This window comes from Bombina bombina, chromosome 9, assembly GCF_027579735.1.
Source record: "Bombina bombina isolate aBomBom1 chromosome 9, aBomBom1.pri, whole genome shotgun sequence".
Lineage (NCBI taxonomy): Eukaryota > Metazoa > Chordata > Amphibia > Anura > Bombinatoridae > Bombina > Bombina bombina.
In genome coordinates this window covers 179,937,179-179,952,353 of record NC_069507.1, presented here as the reverse complement: position 1 = coordinate 179,952,353, position 15,175 = coordinate 179,937,179, and the positions used below count along the sequence as shown (strand labels likewise).

General features: G+C 36.7%; 1 pseudogene; it reads left to right on the top strand.

Annotated features, from left to right (window-relative positions):
• The first annotated feature begins 13,868 nt into the window (after nt 1-13,868).
• Nucleotides 13,869-14,981, top strand: LOC128639595 (peroxisomal membrane protein PEX14-like; annotated as a pseudogene).
• The last annotated feature ends 194 nt before the right edge of the window (nt 14,982-15,175 follow it).

Sequence of the window (15,175 nt, the reverse complement as noted above, 5' to 3'; positions counted from 1 at the left end):
TGTAAGCTCCTCTCAGATTGAGTTTAGAAAAGACCGTAGCTTCCTTGAGGTGGTCAAAAAGTTTTGTGATGAGTGGAATCGGGTAAGCATTTTTAACGGTAAGATCTCGAGGCATTGGTGTCTTTTCTAACTCTAATTTACATTAGACTCAGAAAGAGACTCTCCTTTAAGGAGCACTTGTGGAAGCCTCCTGTCCAGTTGGTTCCTACCTTTTCATTACCCCCCATGCCTCCCAGACATTAGGTGGTTTAACCTCGTCCCCAGTACCTCTAAAAGAAAAACCTTTGGTCATAGTTGTCCTTTCCTGGATGCACTCCTCTATAGTCACCCTTTTTTTTGTAGACTCCGGTGCTATAATTAGATTCCAATACATTTATATGTTTGACCATAATAGCATTTTTATTTCTATATTTAATATTTATTTTTAACTTTGACCTCAACCTTAAAAATACTTGTTATGTCGGTAAAGTACCGGCTGGGTAGCCAACCTTAAGTATAGGGAATACCCTTCCAACTGTCAACTCCTACTCCTGATCCCTCCCTGATCCCTTCCAAACAGCTCTCTTTACCCTCACCTACATTCCTCACCACCATCTTAGTTACTGACAGACAGCCTGCCTGTAAGCAGTTTAGGGCTTTTATTCCCCTACAAATTATTATTACTATTTTTTTTTCTACAGTGTGGGGATCCCTCCTCAAACCTCCCACATCCCTCATTCCTCCTAAATAGTTCTCAACCCTCCCACTAGTGGCTGCCATCTTAGATACTGACAGCTGTCTGCCAGTACTAATTGTATATGTGTATTTTTTATTTATTATTTATTTCTTAATTATTTTTTTCTGTAGTGTCGTATCTCTCCTCCCTGCAATCGTCATTTAGACACCCCATTCCCCTTTTTTCTGTAGTGTAGTGACCCATCCCTCTCCCTTCAAAACATATTTGCTGTAGTGTAAGACCCTGCTTCTCTCCCCTACCCGTTACCATATGAAGGCAGATACTGGAAGCCCACAAACAGCAAGGGCAGCATTATGGACGTAGATCTACATTATGCGGTATGATGGGATTTGTACCGCATGACGTAGATCTATGTCTGCTTAATGTAAATTGTTAAACTGTAAAATAAAATACCAAACAGGAGCATGGGACAAGTGGAATATTAAAAATCAAACTATAATATATTATATAGAAAAACCCTCACATATTCTAGAATCTATAATTTAAAGAACCATCCATCAATCAACAGCTAGCTCCCAGTAGCGCAATGCTGTTTCTGAGCCTGCCTATATATGCTTTTCAACAAAGGAAACCAAGGGAATTAAGCACATTAGATAATAGAAGTAAATTTGAAAGTGGGTTTATCCCTTTAAGAGGTAACTGTAGCACAAGAAGTGTGTCCATGCTCCAAGTGAAATCCACAAATTGAACTGGCACCCCAGGGTTCCTCCTAACAGCAGTCACTGGATTGCATTAATGCAATTAATGCAGGAGGAGAGCCAGAGAAATGTGTTTTATTTTTCGATCCTTATTATCATGAACGTAATGTATGTGTAATTACCTGCCTTGATTACCTGCATGATTCTACCATTTTTCATCTGATAAAATAATCTGACAATTACTGATTTCTTTAGTTTCTCCTCATCCTACAAATACTTCCAGTACCGCTATTATGTGTTGCGAAAGCATCATATCTGAAGCTAAACAAAAATATTTCCGCTCCTTTTGCCATTCTTGGCGCTGCAGCTTACAGTATAAAACATTTTAAAATCCTCTTACTTACAAAAAAGATTTTGAATGCAAGAGATTTCAACAATTGTATTTCTAACCTATAAATCTCACAGTCTCATTTCTATGATCCATTTTGCTTTTAAATAAAATATGAGTTTCTGGTTTTGTAATAAGATTGTGGTTATCTATACTTTGAAATAAAAAAATATGGATTTTTTTTTAAAGACACAGAGACAAATATTTTATCATTCTATTTTAGTTTGCAATGTGTGTATTCCAGGTCTCACTGATCTTCAAGCTTACTCCCAGAAGAATGCAGAGACTTCATTAAAGGGGCAGTAGAGGGAAAATGAATCTTTCATGATTCAGATAGAACAGGCCGTTTTACAAAAGAAGATCATACTGCTCAATTTATGGACAATATGGCTATGCTGATAAGTTCCTTTTTTCTTTCTCACAGAAGAATTTTCTATTTTCTTTTTATTTGTTACTGTCTGTTTTCTCCATTTTCTAACTTTATTAAAAAAGGACATGGAAATTAAAATTAAACTTTAATATTAGAGCATCCAACTAAAAGAGAATTTTCAATTATCTCATTTTCAAATTTACTGTCAAAATAGCCTCATTGAGATAATATATCCCATCTTTAAAAAAAAAATTAAGGGATAGTCTAGTCCAAAATAAACTTATGATTCAGATAGAGAATGTAATTTTAAACAACTTTCCAATTTACTTTTATCACCAATTTTGCTTTGTTCTCTTGGTATTCCTAGTTGAAAGCTAAACGTAGGGGGTTCATATGCTAATTTCTTAGACCTTGAATGCCTCCTCTTATTTGAATGCATTTTGACAGTTTTTCACCACTAGAGGGTGTTAGTTCATGTGTGTCATATAGATAACACTGTGCTCACACACGTGGAGTTACCTAATTGGCTAAAATGCAAGTCTGTCAAAAGAACTGAAATAAGGGGCAGTTTGCAGAGCCTTAGATACAAGGTAATCACAGAGGTAAAACGTGTATTAATCTAACTGTGTTGGTTATGCAAAACTAGCGAATGGGTAATAAAAGGATTATCTATTTTTTTAAACAATAAAAAGTATGGCGTAGATTGTCCCATTAAACAAAAAATATTAGCCCGGTCAATTTTATCTTAAATTAATGAACAGGTTTGTTTTGGTTCCTAATTGTGTAATGTAGTATTTTTAAAATTCAGGATAAAGTATGTTAATAACATTTTTAAATGGAGTTTATATTTTTAGTATAGGCAAACCAACAGTTGACATAATTTACATATAGAACTTGCCTGTAAACAGATTCCACCTAACCCAAAAATACATTATAAGTGATTAATTATTTAACTCATAATAAGAAGCAAAAAAAAATAGTTTTCATGTTGCTCAGTAGGTGGAAAGCCAAAGTCCCTTTCAAAACATCCAGAGTTAAATATTTCTGTGTGATGTTATGTAATTAAATCTTTGTAAGCCTTCTATGATAAACATAACACTGATATTGTTAACAGGTAGGGTCTACTATTTGTGGTGACAGTTTCTTAGGTTCAAGTACTCCTTCAACACATTTTTGCTTTTTCTAAATATATATCATAGGTCTTTAAAAAAATGATATTAATAAATAATATTATATTCTCATTTATTCACATCATGGGAACATAATACAACTGGAAAAGTTATTTGAGGTAAGACAAAAAAGGTTTGTAAGATTAAGATTACACCTATTTTACTCAGAGTGCCTTCATTTAGCAACAACCTTCTGAAGCTATTCAGAAGTTCATTGTAGGAAAGTGCAAAGTTTTAATTTATTGGGTCACTAAAGTCAAAATTAAAAGTTTCATAATTCAGATAAAGCATGCCATTAAAACTTTGCAATATATTTCCATTATCAAAACGTGCACGTTATTTTTATTTGCACACATTCTGAGGCTCCAGCACTACTGAGCATCTGCAAAAATTCACAGTATGTAAGTATATGCATTTAGTGATTGGTTTATGGCTGTCATGTGATACAGGGGATTAACTTTAAAATTTACAAGAAAGTATATGCTACTACTCATTTCAAATTCAAAGTAAGTGCCACTGCATTGTCTTTTTGTTGTGTGTTTGGGAATTATTCAGTTCTACTGTATTTAGTGGTCCTTTAACAACTTTCATCCTGGATTTCCAGGATTTTTGTTTATTTGTGTTCCCTTCCCTTAGTTAGAAAGCTAAACAATATGAAAACCACAGAGGATGTACAGATCTGAATTCATTATTTTCACACTGCATTTTCCATAGAACATATAGAGGAATTTCTCAAAGGATAAACCAGTGGCTTTGATAAGCTTGAGGCTAAAATATTATTTGCAGATTAGGACTCATACAGTGATATTCGTTGAGAATAAAATCACTTTTAATACTTTTGTTCACGTAGCAAGCTAACCTCTAGCTGTGAGTCACTCTTTTGTCTTGCCTTTATGTTTTATTAAAGTGAAATGCATGGCAGTTTTTTTTTGCTCTTTTATTGTTGTCATATTTCCCTCTAGACACTTTCAACATCGTCTATAAACCAGCAGGTGATTAAAAAAATATGGATAGAAAAGTTGAGAGTAATATTTTTTATCATGAAAGTGGACTCAATTTCACATACATTGCAAGAGATATGTAATTTTCATGTGTAACATTGTAATAACTTACATCTATATCACAGAGGTACATTTCAATTGCTTTATTAGTTAACTTTGAATATTTATCAGAATATCTATAGAATTTGAATGATACATGTTGTAGATACCTTCTTTAATATTTTATTGCTCACCCAAGCACACAAAGAAATATTCCACCTTATATATTTCTTACTCAGAGAAGGAATTCCCTGAGCAGTCGCCCACAGGTTAACAAGTAGCAGAAAATGTGACACGATATCAAGGGGTCATGAAATAATAATTCTGCAAATATGATCCAGCTACCAAAAAGCAGTCTCTGAGAAAAACCTGCGATGACCAATGTTGTTAATTGCTGCTCTATTCTAGTGCCTTTCATAAAATTTAGCCCTTTATGTTTTTCCTCTTCATTTTGAATAATTATTAAATAATATGTAACATAATGCTTTAAAGTAATTACCACTGGTTTAAAGAAAATGGCTCAATTTATTCATTTTTGGTAAAAGATCTGTGGCTTGCATTTGTAATTAAGCATATGTTTTATGATTGTTCCTTATAAACCTATTTTAACTCCTCGGTTGCTGGAGACAGTTCAATCTATTTTTTCTTACAGTCAACACTAATTTTTAACACAATTAAAAAATCATCTCTGTATACTAATCCCATCTTATCTGCTTCTCATATTACAATTCTGTCATTCTAACATTGTCTGGTACATTTTTTTCCTAAATCCTTCAATAACATTTTATTGAATGTTGAGATTAAATTGCTTTTTGAAAGTAGAGGATAAAATATTGATGTAAGCTTGAAGTTTGATTTACTTTACCTTCTTTTTCCAATTCCTGTAGGGTTCCTAGTGTTTCTGGATCAATACTATTGTTATTCAACCTGTTATTTCCACTACATTTACAGAAGTATTTCTGAACTTCATTTATCAAACATTTTCTTTTCTCTTCAATACAATTTTCATCAGGGGCAAAACTACAGGGGGTGCAGAGGTCGCAGGTGCGACTGGGCCCCTGAGGGTGGGGGCCCAGCTTAAAAAAAAAAAACTACCACTGCCTGCACTGATATCATGTGCATGTGACATGACTACAGGGGTTAGTGTTTCTGTTTTACCCATTGGTGTTTATGTGTGTGTGTATGTATGTGTGTATGTATGTATGTGTGTATCTATGTATGTGACTATGTGTGTGTGTATGTATGTATGTGTGTTTTTTGTGTGTGTGTGTGTATGTATGTATGTGACTGTGTGTATATTTATTCATGTGTGTGTGTGTATGTGACTGTGTGTGTATTTATGCATGTATGTATGTGTGTGTGTGTGTGTGTGTGTGTATGTTTGTGGAACCAGCAAATTACAGACCTTGTTACTACAGCATGGGGGGGGGGGGCAGGGAGTAAACAGTGTCAGTCTATACAGTACCACTATATACAGTACGGGGGGGCTCGACCATGTCACTGGTAGGGTAGGGTCAGGCCAGCCATCTCACCGGCAGATTACAGACTATGTCACTAACTTACTATATACAGTACTGGGGGGTTAAATAGTGTCAATATATATATATATATATATATATATATATATATATATATATATACACACAGTAATAGGGGGTCAGACCATCTCACAGACTGTGGGCACAGGGTACCTCCTTTTGCAGACACGTAATCTGATTCACATTTTTTTCTGTGTTAAATGTAAAAAAAAAAGGTACTAAATTCACCTTTTTTTGAGGGGGGAGGGGTGGTGGTGGGGGGACCCTTCTGAGATTCTTGCACCTGGGCCCTGTGGTTTCTAGTTACGCCTCTGATGTTCATGTTTTTGGAAAATTCCCTTTGTAGAACAATTTGTTGTTTTAGGTCAGCATTCAACACAAATAAGCTTGATCCCCATATTAGAGGAAACAATAAGTGAAGCACAAACGATTTCGTGAGGGTTTTCACGATTGTTTGCGCTCCTTTTTACGTGCTCTGATATTACAGGTTGAGCGAAATGGCTAGCGCAATCACGATTTACACTGGAATCATTACAGCGATCTCAGAGCTGTGTTTACCTTTTTTCCGAAAATAAAAATAGTCACAAAACACATCAAAAATACATTACAGAGTACACTTACACTCATAATAACACTATCTAATAAAAAAAATTGAAAAAAATATTATACACAAAAGTTAGAAAGGCTCAAAGATATGAGATCTCAGGTGTTAAAGTCTTTTGGCTGCTTTTTTTTTTTTAACATAGACATACATATACAGTACATGTCTAAAGATGTATATGTATGTATATTTATATGTCTATATGAGGCTGAATTATCATATGTCTGTCGGACAGACATTGCTGAATGCGGAGAGCAATACGCTCTCCGTATTCAGCATTGCACTAGCAGCTCACAAGAGCTGCTGATGCAACGCCGCCCCCTGCAGACTCACGGCCAATGGGCCACCAGCAGGGAGGTGTCAATCAACCCGATCTTACTCGATCGAGTTGTATTGTGGGGATTCCTGTCCGCCTCATCAGAGCAGGCGGAAAGACCGCTGCTCCATAACTTGTGTTTCTGTCGACTCTGAAGACTCACCAGAAACACGGGCCCTGAAGCTCCATACGGAGCTTGATAAAACAGAATTTATGCTTACCTGATAAATTACTTTCTCTTGCGGTGTATCCAGTCCACGGATTCATCCATTACTTGTGGGATATTCTCATTCCCTACAGGAAGTGGCAAAGAGAGCACACAGCAGAGCTGTCCATATAGCTCCCCCTCTAGCTCCACCCCCCAGTCATTCGACCAAAGGTTAGGAAGAAAAAGGAGAAACCATAGGGTGCAGTGGTGACTGTAGTTTAAATGAAAAAATTATTTATCTGACTTAAATGCCAGGGCGGGCTGTGGACTGGATACACCGCAAGAGAAAGTAATTTATCAGGTAAGCATAAATTCTGTTTTCTCTTGCAAGGTGTATCCAGTCCACGGATTCATCCATTACTTGTGGGATACCAATACCAAAGCTTTAGGACACGGATGAAGGGAGGGAACAAGACAGGTACCTTAAACGGAAGGCACCACTGCTTGCAAAACCTTTCTCCCAAAAATAGCCTCCGAAGAAGCAAAAGTATCGAATTTGTAAAATTTGGAAAAAGTATGCAGTGAAGACCAAGTCGCTGCCTCACAAATCTGTTCAACAGAAGCCTCGTTTTTAAAAGCCCATGTGGACCCACTGCTCTAGTAGAATGAGCAGTAATAGTTTCAGGAGGCTGCTGGCCAGCAGTCTCATAGGCCAAACGGATGATGCTTTTCAACCAAAAGGAAAGAGAGGTAGCAGTCACTTTCTGACCTCTCCTCTTACCAGAATAGATAACAAACAAGGAGGATGTTTGTCTGAAATCCTTAGTAGCTTGTAAATAGAATTTTAAAGCACGAACCACATCAAGATTGTGTAACAGACGTTCCTTCTTCGATTCTAACACCACATTCACGTTACCCTCCCGTAGAGAGACCCTAGTGCTTAGAGCCGGCAAAGAGAATGACTGGGGTTGGAGCTAGAGGGGGAGCTATATGGACAGCTCTGCTGTGTGCTCTCTTTGCCACTTCCTGTAGGGAATGAGAATATCCCACAAGTAATGGATGAATCCGTGGACTGGATACACCTTGCAAGAGAAATGGGCTTCTTTGCGTGTACATTTGTATTTATATGGGTTTATATGTATTTACAAACATATATACACATATACACACATAAATACATATGTACACATATATAGAAAAATATATAAGTGCATTGGAGCCCTTTGCAGTTAAGTAGATGAAAACATGTTAAAGCATATTTACGCAATATTTATTATATCAGGTAAGCTCATTTTACAGTATGCAATCATTTGTGCGCATTTTACAGTATGCAACCATTTGTGCGCATTTTACAGTATGCAATCATTTGTGCGCATTTTATAGTATGCAATCATTTGTGTGCATTTTACAGTATGCAATCATTTGTGCGCATTTTACAGTATGCAACCATTTGTGCGCATTTTACAGTATGCAATCATTTGTGCGCATTTTACAGTATGCAACCATTTGTGCGCATTTTACAGTATGCAATCATTTGTGCGCATTTTACAGTATGCAATTGGGTATGCGCATATCACAAACAAACATGTTAAAGAACATTGGAATATGAAATATTCCTATTTTCATGTTGGGTTAGGGCTAATGAGAATATATGATGGTGTTTGCGCAAAAAAAAAACGCGCACTCGATATTGTAATTTCAGTTTCTTGAGCTAGTCGAGTTACCACTAGTGCAAAATACGTTTTTTTTCCAACCTTTAACACCAGTGCAACCCAATTAGCGCAAAAATGAAAATCCTAGCAGAGTTTTTGATATAGCAAAAACACAAATGACCGTCCCACTTGTAATCTAGCTCTAAATGCTTTATCATTTTATTTCTCATTTTGTTGATTTCTTTTTTGGCACACCCCTGTTAGGTGCATGCTTCAGCTTTCTCGCGCCTGTATCATACTTCAAAAGCTGTGGGTGGCACATGCGGTTATATTTCCTACTTTAGTTTTTTTTATTTGAAATTAAAGAGATATTAAACATTTTTTTTCTTTCAGGAATCAGACAGAGCATGCAATTTTAAACAACTTTCCAATTTTCTTCAGTTATGTAAGTTGCTTCATGCTTGTGTTTGTTGAAAATCATACCTAAGTATTGTTACTATCCTTACTGTAGTGGATGGGTCCCTTGACGCACGCTATTCCTGAAGCAGCACTGTAGTCATCGGGTACATCAGTGCTAAATATGACGCTGTGTTCACCGGAATTGATGGATCCCATGACAAAAGCTAATTCTGACTTCGGCCCCAGTTGTGCTAATTTCTGCCTTCTTAGACACAATTACCTCTAGTTGGGTTTTGGAAGTGCTAACATCCCTCCAAGCCTCTAATGCACTAATTCCAACTTCAGCCACAGGCACGCTAAATGACCAAAAACCAAAGTTTGAGGTGCACTATCTGGTGGGTTAGCAGAGGCACAAGTTCTGAAGCACCAATCACTATCCAGTAATGTCAAACCAAGGCCTTTAATTGCCCAAATAGCCTTTCAGTCAATGCTTGTTTTTTTCTAGTGGTAAGTCGCTATTTTCCCTTGACTCCTGAAGTCATCAGTCTTTCTGGTATATCTTTCAAACTCACTTCAATCTGCCCTGTGCTTTGTCTGTTCTGCTGGCTTCTTGACCCCTGGCTGTCCTCTCTGTTACTGCTTTATTTAGAGTTGTTGCTTGTGTTTGACCTCTTGCCTGGACACTGGACACTTCTTTGTTATTTCCCTTTTAGCCTGACACTTTGGCAGACAGATCTCCTGGCTGATCCTAAGGATTCACTCTGACTTTGGCTTTGTACTCTTATTTTGGCACCCATACCTAGCTCCCTTCTAACAAACCCGTTTTCAAATCCAGGCCTTACTAGTAAGGGGCATAAGTAGGGTTGTGCTAATTACCAGCAACTGGATTCCTCCACAAGTACCCTCCCCAGGTATGTCTAAAGGTAGGCTCAGGAGCAGCAATGCACTACTGGGAGCTAGCTACTGATAGGTGACTGCACATATATGTGTTTTGTCATTGGCTCACCCAATGTTCTCAGCAAGCTCCCAGTAGTGCATTGCTGCTCTGTCAACAAAGGATACCAAGAGAACAGAGCAAAATTTGATAATACAAGTCAATTGGAAAATCTGAATAACAAATGAAAAAATGACCTTTCATAAGCATATTATTAAGTTTATTCTTTGCCGCCCTCAAGTCATGGGTGCCGCCATGTTGAAATTTAGATATTTCGCTGTATTCCACTGCTGATGTAGAAAGAAAGAAAGAAAACAAGAAAGAAAGGAAGAAAAAAAAATGCAAATATACTCTTTGACATTCAAACTCTTTTTGAAACTAAACATAATTAAAAAACAGGCGTTTATTCAGCTGAACATATAGAAATGGCACTGTAATTCAACCTTTAAATGTAAATTAATAAATTAGAAGAAAGTTGGGTATGGACGAGACAGAATATTATACACATAATTAAACAAATGTATTAAAGGACCACTCAATGCAGTAGAATTACATAATTAACAAGTACATAATAAAAAGACAAGGCAATAATTACAACTACTCTGAATTTCAAATAAGCAGTAGTTTTTTTTCTAACAACTTTATTTGTTCTACCATTTTCTGGCCCCCTGTATCATGTGACAGATATCAGCCAATCACAAACTAGTATATGTATACCCTGTGAGCTTATGCACATGCTCAGTAGGATCTTGTTCCCCAGAAAGTGTGCATATAAAAAGACTGTGCAAAATTTGATAATGGAAGTAAATTGGAAAGGGTCTTAAAACTGTATACTCTATCTGAATCATAAAAGTTTATTTTCACTTGAGTGTCCCTTTAAAGGGACATGATGCTCAGTATTTTTTTTTACTGTTCTAGCTAAAAGAGAATGCTCAAAATGTATTGCAGCAATTTTTTTTTTTTTTTTTTTACCAGGACAAGAACAATCAATTAAAGAAAAAAAAAAAATCTTTTTTCTGTGTGTGTTAGAGTAGTAGAATCCCAGGACTTAGTTGCACATAAACTTATACTTCCTGTTGGTTTCACTTTAAAATGAAGTAGTTTTATTTAACCTTTTTCAGATATGTCCCTTTAACTATAAAATTATATTTCCTAATTAGAAAGAGCACACAATTTCAAACAACTTTCCAATTTAGGGCCAGATTACAAGTAGAGCGGTATTTAACTATCCCACGCTAACTCAGCTAGATGTAAGCTTTTTGCTTTGGGTGAAACTCATATTAAAAATTGAAAGTTAAAGGGACATTAAACCCAAATTTTTTCTTTCATGATTTAGAAAGAGCATGCAATTTTAAACAACTTTCTAATTTACTTATCTAGTTTGCTTCATTCTCTTGATATCCTTTGCTGAAAAGCATATCTAGATAGGCTCAGAAGCTGCTGATTGATGGCTGCACATAGATGCCACATGTGATTGGCTCACCCATGTGCATTGCTACTTCTTCAACAAAGGATATCTAAAGAACGAAGCACATTAGATAATAGAAGTAAATTGGAATGTAGTTTAAAATTGTATTATCTATCTGAATATTGTAAGAAAAAATGTGGGTTTAATGTCCCTTTAAAAGTTTTGTTTGCGTGCTAACCCAATGCAAACATAAAGCCGAAGTTAAAGGGAGAGTCAAGTCCAAAAAAACTTTCATGATTCAAATAGGGCATGTAATTTTAAAAAACTTTCCAATTTACTTTTATCATCAATTTTGCTTTGTTCTCTTGGTATTCTTAGTTAAAGGGACATGAAACCCAACATTTTTTTTCCAGGATTTAGACAGAGCATACAATTATAAATAACTTTCATATTTACTTCTATTATTTAATTTGCTTCCTTATCTTGTTATACTTTGCTGAAAGGTTTATCTAGGAGAGTTCAGGAGCAGCAAAGAACCTTGGTTCTAGCTGCTGATTGGTGGCTGCATATATATAACAACTGTCATTGGCTCACCCATGTGTTCACTTAGAAATCAGTAGTGCACGGTTTCTCCTTCAACAAATGATACCAAGAGAATGAAGCACATTTGATAATAGAAGTAAACTGGAAAGTTGTTTAAAATTGATTGTTCTAGCTAAATCATGAAAGAAAAATTTTGGGTTTCATGTCACTTTAATAGCTAAACCTAGGAGGTTCATATGCTAATTACTTAGACCTTGAAGGCTGCCTCTGCATTTGACAGTTTTTCACCACTAGAGGGCGTTAGTTCATGTGTTTCATATAGATAACATTGAGCTCATGCACGTGAATTTACAGAGGAGTGAGCACTGATTGGCTAAAATCCAAGTCTGTCAAAAGAACTGAAATATGGGGGCAGTTTGCAGAGGCTTAGATGCAAGATAATCACAGAGGTAAAACGTGTATTATTATAACTGTGTTGGTTCTGCAAAACTGGGGAATGGGTAATTAAGGGATTATTTATCTTTTAAAACAACTAACATTCTGGTGTTGACTGTCCCTTTAAAATATCGCAATTGCAGTATTGTATTCCCCTCAGACCTCAATGGAGCAATAAAAGTGGAAAAAAACTTAACACCCTACTGGTGCGCAAACCCGGTCGCATATTCTCAAGTTCCCTAACCCGGCATTGAAAATATTATTATTTCACATTTTAATGTTATTCACATAGCAGAAAAAATTATATTTATTCATAAATACATATTTCTATTTATATCTGATGGTATTTTGGTACAATATATATCTATATCTATCTATCTATCTATCTATCTATCTATCTATCTATCTATCTATCTATCTATCTATCTATCTATCTATCTAGTACCAAAATACCATCAGATATAAATAGAAATATATTTTATAACCTAAATTATTAGTACCAAACCCTGACAAGGACTTGAAGCAATTGGATTCTTTAGACTAACAACTTTATCAAACTTTATGAAATACTATTAAATATACTATCAAATTATTAAAAGAAAATCATTATGAATTATTTACTATATAAAGATTAGACAGTGGTCATACATGTGCAGAAAACATCAATACATTTAAGAAGGGTTTTCATAATAATTTCACAATATTGGAGTTACCAGAAGCTAGGAAGTACAGATAGACAAATGGACAAATGGATAGTGTTAATTGATGCAGAAAAAATGACTAAACTGGGGTCATTTAATCACATCCTTGCAACAACTTAGAGTCATTGACAATGTATTACGTTTAATGAAGTTACTCTATACAAAATCAAGTACTTTATTGATCATTAATTATTGCCTAACAGCTCCTATAAATCTTAGATAGACACAAAGCAAGGATTTCCAATATAACCTCCTTTTTCAACTTAGAGATAAAAGGGACAGTCTAGTTATGATTCAGATAGGGCATGTAATTTTAAATATCTTTCCAATGTACTTTTATAACCAATTTTGCTTTGTTCTCTTTGTATTCTTATTTGAAAGCTAGACCTAGGAGGCTCATATGCTAATTTCTAAGCCCTTGAAGGCAGCCTCATATCTGAATGCATTTGACAGTTTTTTACAACTAGAGGGCTCATGTGCTATATAGATAACATTGTGCTCATGCCTGTGGAGTTACCTAGGAGTCAGCAATGATTGGCTAAAATCTGAGATAAGGGGCAGTCTGCAGAGGCTTAGATACAAGGTAATAAGTGTATTAATATAACCGTGTTGGTTATGCACAACTGGTGAATGGGTAATAAAGGGATTATCTATCTTTTTAAACATTAAACATTCTGGTGTAGACTGTCCCTTAAATCATTTGCCAGTAAATGTAGAGATCGATTTGAAGGTGCTTAAGAAGGAGAACTGGAAATACATTTATCATTATTTGAAAATGATTGATCACTGTTGATTCTAACATTTATGTTCCTATAATACTTGAGACAATAAAAAACCTTGGATTTTGGGGGATTGGTGAGGTCTGACAAGATGGCCGCCTCGTATCAACCTGAGCTGCCTGGCCAGAGTGGATCCTCTCTGGGTAATGTGAGTGGTGTGCCAAGGGAACAGCTGATTTTCACTGCAGTAAAGTTTCTACAAAACCCCAGGGTCCGTCAGAGCCCAGTAGCCACCAGGAAGGAGTTTCTAAAGAGAAAAGGATTAAGTGATGAAGAGATTGAGTTGGTGCTGCAGCAGTCTGGCACTGCCCATGATGACCCGCCACTTCTTGGAACCGCCACTGCTCCACACTCAGGACCACCTCTCACTTTGGCAGTACAGCCATACAGTCCCCCTGGCTCACGCTGGAGAGAATACGGAGCACTTGCCATTTTTTTTGGCTAGGATAGCCTTTGGCTTTCATCAGCTGTACAAGAGATACCTGCTCCCTCTGATTGTTGGCTGCAGGGAGAGCCGCAAACAGCTGCAGCATATAGAGTCCGGCATATCTGAAATGAGTGTCAGTGTGACACAGACAGTCACTCAGCTACAGACAAAACTTGCAGCTGTGCAGGAACTGCTGGTACAGCAGCAACTAAAGATCCAGGAACTGTCCCATGAACTTGCTGCTTCCAAGGTATCCAGCTCTTCCAATACCATACTGGAATCACAAAATATCCAGGAGTTGAAGTCTGAGATCTATTCTTTGAAGGGGCTTCTTTTAAACAGGAGGCAATATCTACCATATCCATTTGCTTCCAAGATCCCAGCCTGGCAAATACCAATAAAACCTCCCACATTATCAAGCCCAGCAGCATTGAACCATAATAGCAGCAGTGACCCTCTACAGTAAGCAATGAGTCCAGTTCCTCTTCTCCTGTAAAAGAAAATCACAGCCTAGATGGAACAAAGATAAACTCTCATCACCTGGGTCCTACTGATGTACAGGAGTCTGAGATTAATGTCCAGAGCCAGGTGCGGATGAAGATACAGGGGGAAGAAGAGGAGGAGGAAGAAGATGTTGGACAAGTGGATTTAGATCAACCTGGGTGTGCAAACTGAAGATCGGAGGGGAGGGATGGACAAATCAATGAGCAGGTGGAGAAGCCGCATCAACCAGAGGGAGCTAGCAATGAAATGGAGTGAGCGCAACATGTGAGGTTGAGTGTCCCCTGACCCCTCATGCCTCAATTCCCTGAAGTGTTTTAGGGCTCTTTCTTAGATAGACTACAATATGGATTCCATGGTGGTGTATTGTCATGAAGATCAGTGTGCAGTTATGGAGATAAACACACTCTCTTTCATACCAGAGTCGAGTCCTGAAGTGCCTCTGCAAGTGG